This window comes from Phyllobates terribilis, unplaced genomic scaffold (assembly GCF_046119375.1).
Source record: "Phyllobates terribilis strain yellow unplaced genomic scaffold, ASM4611937v1 Scaffold_88__1_contigs__length_6355796, whole genome shotgun sequence".
NCBI lineage: Eukaryota > Metazoa > Chordata > Amphibia > Anura > Dendrobatidae > Phyllobates > Phyllobates terribilis.
In genome coordinates, this window is record NW_027362848.1 from 3,100,350 (window position 1) to 3,112,865 (window position 12,516).

The window sequence follows — 12,516 nt, forward strand, 5'->3', positions numbered from 1 at the left end:
CTTCTCCCTCTCCTATATCTTCCCTTAGTCTGGGCTTTAGACGTGACTTTACATATAAGCAGACTCCTCCGCCCTTCCCCGGTTTCCGGTCCCTTCTAAATAAACTATAATCTGTTAAATTTACCGCCCAGTCGTAGCTATCGTCTAGCCAAGTCTCTGTTATACCTACGATGTCATACCTCTCCTCCGATATAAGCGCCCGCAGCTCATCCGCCTTATTGGTCAGGCTTCTTGCGTTGGTCAGCATGCAAGATAAAACTTTGGGGTTATTTAGCATCCTATTCTTCTCTAACGATCTAACTGTACTATCCCCACCCCCCTCTCCACCCTCATTATATTCACTTCTCCCCTTCCCCCTTGCTTGCCTCACATCCCACCTATTTCCTTGGTCCCCCCCCCCGTCTCTAGTTTAAATACTCCTCCAACCTATTAGCCATCTTCTTCCCCAGCACCGCTGCACCCTCCCCATTGAGGTGCAGCCCGTCCCTACGGTAGAGCCTGTAGCCGACAGCGAAGTCGGCCCAGTTCTCCATGAACCCAAACCCTTCTGCCTTGCACCAACTCTTTAGCCACTTATTCACCTCCCTAACCTCCCGTTGGCGCTCCTGTGTGGCTCGCGGGATTGGTTGTATTTCTGAGAAAACTACCTTGGAGGTCCTTGCCCTAAGCTTCCTACCTAGATCCCTGAAATCATTTTTAAGGACCCTCCATCTACCACTCACTTTGTCATTGGTGCCAATGTGGACCATGACCGCTGGGTCTTCACCAGCCCCACCCAGTAACCTGTCAACCCGATCCGCGATGTGCCGGACTCGAGCGCCAGGGAGGCAGCACACCGTTCGGCGATCCCGGTCTTTGTGACAGATTGCCCTGTCTGTCCCCCTAATAATAGAGTCACCCACTACCAGGACCTGTCTAGCCTGCCCTACACTTCCCCCCTCCCCCTCATTACTGGAGCATACACTCACCCGGCGGTCAGAGGATCTGTCGTGCTCCAATAATGCCGGTTCTGAACCAGCCTTCCTATACTTCTTCCCTCTATCCCTTCTAACTGTTACCCAGCTCCCTGCCTGTTCAGCCTGCGCTTCCCCACTAAGCTCCACCCCCAGTGTTGACCCATTGAGTGTCTGCTCGGTGAGCAGCAAACTCCGTTCCATGTTGTCGATGCTCCTCAGTACCGCTATCTGAGCACTTAGATCCAGGATTTGGGCTTCCAAGTGCACGATATGCTCACATCTCTCGCAGCAGTATGGATCCCTGAGCGGTAGCTCAGGGAATGCATACATTGCGCAAGATGTACACTGCACGGCTCCGGCCAACATGGACGTCATTCTAAATATGGGGATACAGTCAGTATATATGTACAAGTACAAAACACAATTATTTATATATAGGTGTATGGACGGGGATCAATTAGGGATGTGCAAGTGTATCGATTAGATATCGGCGCGGGATCAGTTAAGTATGGACGGGGGATCAATTAAGTATCAATTAAGTATGGACGGGGGATCAGCTGAGTGGGTCAGGTGGATTAATTAAGTATGGACGGTGTGTCAATTAACTATGGACTGAGATCAATAAGTATGAACTGGGGAAATAATTGTGGACTAGGGAATCAATCAATTAATTATGGACAGGGGGTTTAATTAAATAGGATGGGGGTAAAGCAAATAAATAGGTATGGACGGTGGGTCAATTAACTAAGGACTGGGGATCAATAAGTATCAATAATATCAATAAATATGGACTGGGGAAATAATTAATTGTGGTCTGGGGAATCAATCAATTAATTATGGACAGGGGTTAATTAAATATGGTGGGGGATAAGGCAAATAGATAGGTAGTAGTGAAGTGGTATTGCTTCTCTACTGTTTAAAGCCAACAGAGCAGCTTACTAAAACAATTACAAGGCAAAAATGAGTAAGGCTATGTGCCCACGTTGCGGACCTGAAGCATATTTTTTACGCTTCTCCCTGGCGGGAAAATCGCATGCGGATATTACATGCGGTTTTCCCGCCAGGTAGAAGCGTTTGTGAGGCGTCTTTGCATGCATTTCCGCATGCGGGTTATCAAGCACTTCTCCAAGCATCACTTGGAAAAGTGCTTGACAACTTGTTCAGAATGGTAAAAAATAAAAAAATAAACTTTATACTCACCTTCTGATGCATTCTCTGCCCCGTCCGGAGTCTTGAGCGGCTCACGCTGTTGCGTGCAGGACCTGCGGTGACGTCATTGAGTCATGTGGTGGGTCACATGACTCAATGACGTGGCAGGTCCTTCAGACAACAGCGCGACGGAGGGAAAACATCAGAAGATAAGTATAAACTTTATTTTTTTCTTTTTTTTACAGGTTCTTTGGTACACAGGTCTGGATGAGAGTCTCCTCTCCTCCAGACTTGGGTACCATCCGCACATTGATTCCGCTGCGCTTCCGCAAAATTAATGAACATGCTGCGGATTTTTGACCGCAGCATATACGCTGCGGAAAAATCCGCAGCATGTGCATTGACATTGCGGAATGCCATTGGGGACCATGGGGTGCGGATATACATGCGTTTTTCAAGCGTTTACGCTGCGGAAATTCCGCAGCATATACGCTTGAAAAACGCTACGTGGGCACACAGCCTAAAAAACAAAAAAGAGAACATAAACATGGGCGCTGTCACTATGAAGAGCAGGATGAGGAGGTTTAGAAAAATAACAAATATTTATTAAAAGACAGCAACGCATTTCAGCATTGATTTGATTTCTTCCTCAGGTCATCATGTGATAAATAAAGTTCACTGTTTTTCTACACCTTCTCATCTTGGTTGTAATCGTGACAGCACCCACCACAATGCCTTATTTTCTGATTTTTTGCCTCACAACAGCTTCTATAAAGGGAATTTTGAGGAGAAGTTGCGTAAGAAGCTCAAAGGGAGGCTATTGGAGAGCAATAAAAAAAAAGGTCCCAAAGTTCCACCAATTGAATGCAAGAAGGGTGCAATGAGCCACCTCCTGTAGGAAGGTCTTAACCTGTTTGTGAAATGCTAGTATATCATGAAAGAGTATGGAAAGGGAAGAAACCTGTCCCTTCAAGTAGGAAAACTTTAGCATAATATAAGATCTTCGTATAGTGGAGGATCTGAAAGTGGAGGGCTTTGTGGCCTTAAAATGGGTGTGTGAGGACAGTGTAGGTTTGAATGAGGGCTGCCTGGAGTTGGAGGGTCGAGAGGAGTTTGTCGTCTCTGTAGGAATAGGAGTCACGAGAGGAGAAAAACCTCTGGGAGCACCTATATGGCAGTGAGCATAGAGGGAGCCGGGCTAAACACATGGCAGACATTTGTCACAGCGCAAACAAAGACAATAAGTAACTAGAGCCACAGGAGGCTGCAATGTGGGCTCCCAGGAAGAGGACATGGTGCCTGGAAAATTGAAAATAAGCCCAAAATGGCACCTATTGCTAACCAGTAAAGGTGCAGGCATGAAAGCATGCTACTGTGTCCTCAAATGGCAATGGTGACAGATGGCACCTGGGTCTTCTGTTTGGATGCTTACTTAGGAAAGGAAGAGTGTGAGAACAGGAGAAGAGAGGCAGCAAGGGTGGCTGCAGCAGTGCAAAAACAGCCTGGGAAAGAAAACCCAGGAAAATAAGGCTCTCCCCAAGTAAACCCAGCGAAAACTACTTGAAGGGAGAAAAATGCCAGTCTCTTATTGTACCCCCACCCTCCCTTCGCCTCAGTCATACCACTCCACCACTGTACCCAAGCCAGGTGGGGGAGGTTGGAGTGGTAGCATGCCACCCTATAGGCGGAAAAAGATTTCTGACCTAGCCGCAAGAAAATAAACAGCACAGCCAAAGCAATGAAAGGAACTTTAAAAATTCCCAAAATAATTAAATTAGAAACATGGCAAAAATGCAATGGTATTGATCAGCTAAGATCTCAAGGAAAATGCACACAAAGGATGCAGCAGACCCCCTTACTAGAAGAGCTAACACAGGTGCAGAATACTGATGAACAACCACTCTCAGCCTCTTCATCCATTGAGGGGGCGATCGCCTTGTAATTAGAACTGCACATAGATGAACTTGCAATATAGTGCAAGTCACACACATGTAGTACAGTGCCTAGCCAGCAGCCAGGACCTGGGTGGGCCCCATACCACCGATAACACTTCCTCGAACATCACAAAAAAGCACATGAACCCCGGAAAAAAGCCGCAGAGAAGCATCAAGAAAGTACAGAAAGGGAGAAAAGAATGGCCCAACGGGAATAGAAAGTTGGGAGACCCTCAATGGACAGACCAAAGCAAGCCAATAGAAATAAAGAGAAGGGGAGGGGGAGTTTGAAGGGATTATACTCATCTACTGTATCTGATGTCATCAGATGCTCACAGGGTTGCCGCTTCCGTGACCTCACATGGACTGTGGGGACACCAGCACTCCACTGCGGTAGCTGTCATGGAGGACAATGGCCAGTGATGAAATGTAATCCGCAGGGAGATACACTACAGTAGAGTGAAAGGGATGGTGAAAAAAAGATGGAGGAAATCCGCACCACCTGGGAAAAAAATTGTGTAGAAGATTCAATGCAATTTGTGCCTAACTACTATGGACACTGCGCTAAAATTGAGCTGCATAGTGTCTGAGTAGGGAATGTAGCAACATTTTTTTTAATGCAGTTTCGAGCCTCCAGGTGACACTGTGTGTACCCACGGTTCTGTGTCCCCCAATACTATTAACAAGAAAAAATGTTTTATGTTCAAAACATGACCCACTCCTCACCTCTCAGCCCCTTCAGGCAGATATCCATGTAAATAACATTATTCCCTTCTTCCCTTCCTTCAGATAACCAACATCACCCCCTTTCCTGTGACGCCCCCCCCCCCACGTAAGTAACCTCATCCCTTCCCTTCACATATGACCCACCTACCTGCAGCCTCATGCAAGTAACATCCCCTTTCCTGCAAAGCCCCCAACATGCAGCCCCATGCAAGAAACAGCCAGCAGCCTCTGCCCTGTACAGTCTCCAACATGCAGCCCTATGCAAGCAACATCACCCCCTTCCCTGTGCAAGCTCCAAATTTGCAGCTCTTTACAGGCAGAATTGCCCCACTCCCTGTGCAAGCCCTCCCATATGCAACATTAGCCTTTCCCTGCGCAGCCCAGTCAGCATGCAGCCCCGTGCTTACATCCTCCTCCTCCCTGTGCAAGCCCCCCAACATGCAGCATCAGAATATCCCCTATAAAAGTCCACTGACTTGAAGCCCCATGTAAGAAACATTAACCACTTTTCTGTGCCCTCAAAATACAGTCTCGGACCACTCAAACATAGGGCGCAGTCAGACAGCCGTATAAATCGTGCATAGATCGAAATGCAATGATTGGACTGGCCGGCAGCTATCCCGACACGAGCGTGACAACTCCATGTATTCCTATAGAGCTGTCGCACTTGTGTAGGGGGAGTCGCCGTTTAGCAATGCACTCCGATATACATCCGATTAATACGGCTGTCAGACTGCGTCCTTAGTCCCATATTTAAAAAACAGAAAGACATTGTTCCCATCTCCGCACAGCTCCATGATGCAACGCCTTCCTCCTCTCATTGTCAGTATACAGAAGCCTCATCTCCAGCAGCCTCAGCACAACTGGAGGAGGAGGCCCCGCCCCTTCCGGTGACATCATCCCCTCATAAGAGCAGTTGCACTGTATACATGACCTGGACCATATATGTGGTGGCGGCTCTGCAGGTGGAGGTATGTGGAGATTCCCCATTACTGGGCGCAGGGGACAATAACCCCTTCAGCACGGAGACTCTTTGGGGTCTTGTGTTGCCCCTTTATAAGAATCATAAGGTTTTTGTTCTGTTTCCTGTAATAGATACAAACGACCCAACTATGGAGACAGGAAGGGAGGAAACGTATTGTTCTCATAGTACAGGACCCCTTTACTGGCCCCACAGTGTAATGCCCCCATTATGCCCCTTATGCAGTATGTATGATGCCTCCACAGTGTATTGCCCCCATTATGCCCCTTATGCAGGATGTATGATACCCCCACACAGTGTAATGCCCCCATTGTGCCCCTTATACAGGATGTATGATGCCCCCACACAGTGTAATGCCCCATTATGCCCCTTATGCAGGATGTATGATGCCCCCACACAGTGTAATGCCCCCATTATGCCCCTTATACAGTATGTATGATGCCCCCACAAAGTGTAATGCCCCCATTATGCCCCTTATGCAGTATGTATGATGCCCCCACACAGTGTAATGTTCCTACAATATCGCCATCCCCCCACACACTGTATAATGTTCCTACAATATCGCCATCCCCCCACACACACTATAATGTTCCAACGGTATCTCAATCCCCCACCTGGTATAATGTTCCCACAGAATCGCCATCCCCCCACACAGTATATTGTTCCCACAGCACCGCCATCCCAACACAGTATAATGTTCCCACAGTACTGCTATCCCCCCACACAGTATAATCTTCTCATAATACTGCCACCCCCCCACACAAAGTATAATGCTTCCACAATACCGCTATTGCACATTAAAATGTTTCCACAGGACTGCCATTTCCCCACATACATTATGTTCCCACAGTATTGTCATTCCCCCACACACAGTACAATGTTCCCACAGTATTGTCATTCCCCCATACAAAGTATAGTGTTCCTACAATACGTGTTTCACCACAACTTCGTCTGTGGTGAAACACGTGTCGGGTCCCTTGGTAAGTGACCTGATCATACTCATGTGAAGATAACTGTTTGTGTGCATGCTATATGAAATCCCTTATATTACTTAACAATTGAAAGACACTTAGTAGGAACATTCAATATCCCATCTTCCTTTTATTCATACAACATCTTGAACCTCAACAAACAAAATCTGTATATCACTGAAGGTAGATGCAGCATTAGAGTTATGGGGTGTACTGACTAACAAAATAAGTTCTATGCTAACTGCGCTCTATAAAAGCGCCTATAGAAACTTTAGAGCAATGCAATCCAGATCTTGAACTTAAAAATTGGTAACTTTTGGGTATTACATCAATTGGAGATTTGTATAAAAAGGAGGAATCAACCTCCTTCTCTTCATTTACAATTAAATATAATCTACCATATAAAAACTTCTATACAGTGGCATGCAAAAGTTTGTGCACCCCTGGTCAAAATTACTGTTATTCTAATCTCTTAAAGGGTTAAAGTTAAAGATGAAACATTTCCTTTGTGTTTTAGGCAAAAAAATATATATACTGTATATAGTCATTTTTTTCAATTTAACAATTACAAAAATGAAAATAGGTTGATGCAAAAGTTTGGGCACCCTTGAAAATTTGTGTGCTCAGATAACTTTGACCAAAGTTTCAGACCTTAGACTGTCAGGGTTATAGCTTGTGCAGTATCGTCATTAGGAAAGGCTAGGAGATGCAAATATCGCAGCTTTATAAAAACCCAGCCTTTTCTAACCTTGTGCTAAAAAACAGCAGCCATGGGTACTTCTAAGCACCTGCCTTGTACACCAAAAGTGAAAATGGTGGAGGCCCACAAAGTAGGAGAAGGCTATAAGAAGATAGCATAGTGTTTTCAAGTTGCCCTTTCCTCAGTTAAAAAATGACAATTAACAGGAACAGTGGAGGTCAAGATAAGGTCTAGAAGACCAAGCAACATTACAGTAAGAACTACTAGTAGTATTGCTAGAGAGGCAAATCAGAACCCCTGCTTGACTGCAAAAGACCTTCCTAAAGATTTAGCATGCTCAGGAGTTGTGGTTCATTGTTCTACTGTTCAGAGACGCATGCACAAATATCACCTTCATGGAAGATTCATCAGAAGAAAACCTGTCCTGCATCCTCACCATAAAATTCAGCATCAGAAGTATGCAGAAGAACATATAAAAGAAGCCTGATGCATTTTGGAAACAAGTCCTGTGGAACGATGAGGTTAAATTAGAACTCAAAATCCACAATAGACTACCCCTCAAAAGGCGCAAGATAAAGGTTTCACAACTGCCCTCAGTCCCCTGATATGAACACCATTGAACATATGTGGCTAGACCTCACAATAGCAGTGCGTGCAAGATGACCCAGGAATCTCACAGAACTGGAAGAATTTTCCAAGGAAAAATGGATGAAAATCCCTCAAACAAGAATTGAAAGACTCTTGGCTGGCTACTAGGTAGTAACCATGCACAGTGCCCAAACTTTTGCATGGGCCCATTTTACTTTTTGTAATTTTTAAAAAGTAAAAGATGACATCACTGTCCCCAACTTCGGACAAATTAAACATTAAGAGGGAATCGGAGCGCAGTCAAACCCCTGACTTCCTGTTGATGTTCAATACGTCCAAGGTGGGGACAGTGAAGCTGGCGCTGACTGGGCGCACGGCTCGTGTGATGTAACAACCTCACGAACCCCGGGAACACAAGTACAGACTGTAACATACCTGGCGGCGTCCTTGCATAGTGGTCCATTTCCCACTGTGCAGGAGCGCGCACTTGATCTCCTGTCCAGAATGTCTCTCTGGCTTCCCTCCATGCTGTCTGTTTGTGTCTGTCTCTGCTGCTTAAGGGCGGCGCCCGATCACTTCCTGCTTTTTGTACCTGCTGTGGGTCACACCCCTTGTGCGTCCTCAGCCTATTGCTGTCTGACACTTGGTATATAGCTCAGCAGCTCCCTTCTATCCCTGCCTGAGCATAGTGGTTTCCTTCAGTGTGTGTTTGCACTCTGAAGGTGCCAGGTCCCGTCTTTGTTTCCTTGTCTGCCTTTCCTGGAGGCTGTATTTCCAGGCCTGTCTGAACTTAGTCCTGTATGTCTCCTGCTTTGCGGTATCAGCTCCCGTGTCTGAACTGTGTCCTGTATGTCTCCTGATTTGCGGTATTAGTTCCCTTGTCTGAACTGAGTCCTGTATGTCTCCTGCTTTGCGGTATTAGTTCCCGTGTCTGAACTGAGTCCTTTCTGTGTATCTTGTCTGTCCTGTCTGAACACGCTCCTTGCCTGTTCGTCCCGCCTCTCTGGGGGCAGTATTCCCAGACCCGCTCCTGTATCCCGCTGCAGTGTCGGTCTCCTCCGTACACTCAGTTCCAGTCTGAACTCTCTCCTATCCTTTACCTGTTTTTCCTCTATGTCCGTTCCCTTCCTTTTTCTGCAGAGTCTGAACTCGTACCTAACTCCTGCCTGTTGTCTCTGTACTCCCGTTTGTGAGTTTGTGGTCCACTCGCTACTTCACTGCAAGTACCCTGTGGGTGTCTGGCTCTGTCTTTCCCTTCCTGTCTGTTCCGTGTGAACAGAGTCCTGTCCTGCCCTGTTTCTGCCCGCTGCTCCGGCAGTCCTGTCCTGCCCTGCTTCTGCCCGCTGCTCCGGCAGTCCTGTCCTGCCCTGCTTCTGCCCGCTGCTCCGGCAGTCCTGTCCTGCCCTGCTTCTGCCCGCTGCTCCGGCAGTCCTGTCCTGCCCTGCTTCTGCCCGCTGCTCCGGCAGTCCTGTCCTGCCCTGCCTGTACCCTTCTGCCTGTATTGTTCCTGAGTCCCGGTGTGTACTGGGTCCTATCCCGCCTGTGTTCCTACCTGCTAGTGCCTCCCTGTCTGCACTCTTGCTGTGCTTGCCTATACCCCCCTGCCTGCTTACCCGCCTGCCTGCATACCAGTCGTGCCTGCCTATACCCACCAGTCAGTGTGCCAGCCTACCAGTCTGTTCCTGTATTCCCCTGTGTGGGTCAACAGCCGTGTCCGGGGTCTGTCCTGGAGTAGCACCTGGTCCCTCTGCTCGGTTCCTCCTTGGTGCACTGGCGTCGTATGCCGTCGTGCGACCCTGGTCGGATCGGGTGAATACCTAGTTACGCCCCTCCAGGCATTCACTCTCCGGCACGGTCCAGTGGAATCACTACCAATCACACGCACACGCCGCTTAGCCCGGGCGTGTGCATAACAGCATGCTCAGGCCATGGTTCCCGTTGAGCCCCACGGCCTTCGCTCTTTGAGAAGTTTTTCCAGCGAATACATGCATTAAAATAAAATAAATAAATTTTTTTTCCCCTTTAGCTGAGTTCCAGGCGAATTACGCACCCGTCCAGATGGATCTATCAGCCCTCGTTCCTGCGGATCCGCCACGTTACTATGGGATCCAAGACAGTGTCGTGCATTTGTGGAGCAATGCATGCTACACTTTAAGGCCTACCCTCTCTATTTTCCTTCCGATTGGGCTAAAGTGGCCTTTATGATTGACTACCTAGCGGGTGATGCCTTGAAATGGGTCACCCCCCTATGGGAAGCATGGGATCCTGTCATCCTTGACCTGCAGGCCTTCCTGGTGGCCTTTCGTATGGTCTTCGAGGACCCTAACTCTGAAGCCCCTGCTGAAGCTTCACTTCCCAATATCCCGGAGCAGCCCCGACGGGTAATGTGTGTGGGTAGCGCAATAGTCCTCCAGCCCAATGAGACTACTGCCCACCCAGAATCCTCACAGGGTGACTACGCTTTCCGGAATACTTCTCTCAACCTCAAGAGGCAGTCCAGACGTGCTAGACGTAGAGGCAAGCCGTCACGCCAGGGTCTGTCCTCCCTGAGACCTCCTGACCCCAACCTTGAAGTCCCTACTGAAGCTTCATCTCCCTGTATCCCGGAGAAACCCCAATGGGTAATGTGCGTGGGTAGTGCACCAGTTCTCCTGCCCGAAGAGACTTCTGCCCATCCAGACTCCACACAGGAGAACTTCCTGCACCCGGCATCAGATGCTTCTCTCTCTTTAACCGGTGTGCATGTCCAAGGATGCTCCAAAGCTGTGGTTACCTCTGAGTCTGTGCACCTCTACTACCTGGCGGAGGATCCCCTGTTGCCTCCTGAATCCTCCGGGATACCACTCGATGACAAATGGAGAGAGACTTCTCTACACCCGGTACTCAATACTTTGTCCGCTTCGTCCTGTGAGCCTGACAATGGGTACCCCAAAGTGGTAGTTACCTCCGAGTCTCTACACCCCTCCGACCAGGCGGAGGATCTCCAGTTGTCTCCTGAACCCTTCGGGGTGCTACCTGGTAGCGAAAGGACAGAGACTTTCCTATACTCGGTACCCGATACCTCGCCTGCTTCCTCCAGTGAGTCCAACCTAGTGTACTCCGAAGCAGAGGTTACTCCCGAGTCTCTACACCCCTCCGACCAGGCGGAGGACCTCCAGTTGTGTTCAGAACCCTTCGGGGTGCCACCTGGTGGTGAATGGACAGAGACTTTCCTATACTCGGTACCCGATACCTCGCCTGCTTCCTCCAGTGAGTCCGACCTAGTGTACTCTGAAGCAGTTGTTTTCTCTGAGCCTCTGCACTCTTCTGACCCGGCGGAGGACCTCCAGTTGTTTCCTGAATCCTCCGGGGTACCACCAGATAACAAAGAGACAGTGACTTTTCCTCATTATGTACCTGATAACCCGTCTATTTTTTCCTGTGAGCTTGACAAGATGTACCTCGAAGCAGAGATTACCCTCAAGTCTCTGTCCCCCTCCAACCCAGTGAACGACTGGTCCTCGAATTCCCTGCGGAAGATTCTGGCAGGCCTGAAGAAGAGGGGGCGTAAGGGGGGAGGTACTGTAACATACCTGGCGGCGTCCTTGCATAGTGGTCCATTTCCCACTGTGCAGGAGCGCGCACTTGATCTCCTGTCCAGAATGTCTCTCTGGCTTCCCTCCATGCTGTCTGTTTGTGTCTGTCTCTGCTGCTTAAGGGCGGCGCCCGATCACTTCCTGCTTTTTGTACCTGCTGTGGGTCACACCCCTTGTGCGTCCTCAGCCTATTGCTGTCTGACACTTGGTATATAGCTCAGCAGCTCCCTTCTATCCCTGCCTGAGCATAGTGTTTTCCTTCAGTGTGTGTTTGCACTCTGAAGGTGCCAGGTCCCGTCTTTGTTTCCTTGTCTGCCTTTCCTGGAGGCTGTATTTCCAGGCCTGTCTGAACTTAGTCCTGTATGTCTCCTGCTTTGCGGTATCAGCTCCCGTGTCTGAACTGTGTCCTGTATGTCTCCTGATTTGCGGTATTAGTTCCCGTGTCTGAACTGAGTCCTGTATGTCTCCTGCTTTGCGGTATTAGTTCCCGTGTCTGAACTGAGTCCTTTCTGTGTATCTTGTCTGTCCTGTCTGAACACGCTCCTTGCCTGTTCGTCCCGCCTCTCTGGGGGCAGTATTCCCAGACCCGCTCCTGTATCCCGCTGCAGTGTCGGTCTCCTCCGTACACTCAGTTCCAGTCTGAACTCTCTCCTATCCTTTACCTGTTTTTCCTCTATGTCCGTTCCCTTCCTTTTTCTGCAGAGTCTGAACTCGTACCTAACTCCTGCCTGTTGTCTCTGTACTCCCGTTTGTGAGTTTGTGGTCCACTCGCTACTTCACTGCAAGTACCCTGTGGGTGTCTGGCTCTGTCTTTCCCTTCCTGTCTGTTCCGTGTGAACAGAGTCCTGTCCTGCCCTGTTTCTGCCCGCTGCTCCGGCAGTCCTGTCCTGCCCTGCTTCTGCCCGCTGCTCCGGCAGTCCTGTCCTGCCCTGCTT

At 48.7% G+C, this 12,516-nt stretch overlaps 1 pseudogene; it reads left to right on the plus strand.

Moving 5' to 3' along the window:
* LOC141197813 (uncharacterized) overlaps positions 1–12,516 on the plus strand; it is a 107,736-nt pseudogene that overhangs the window by 58,050 nt on the left and 37,170 nt on the right.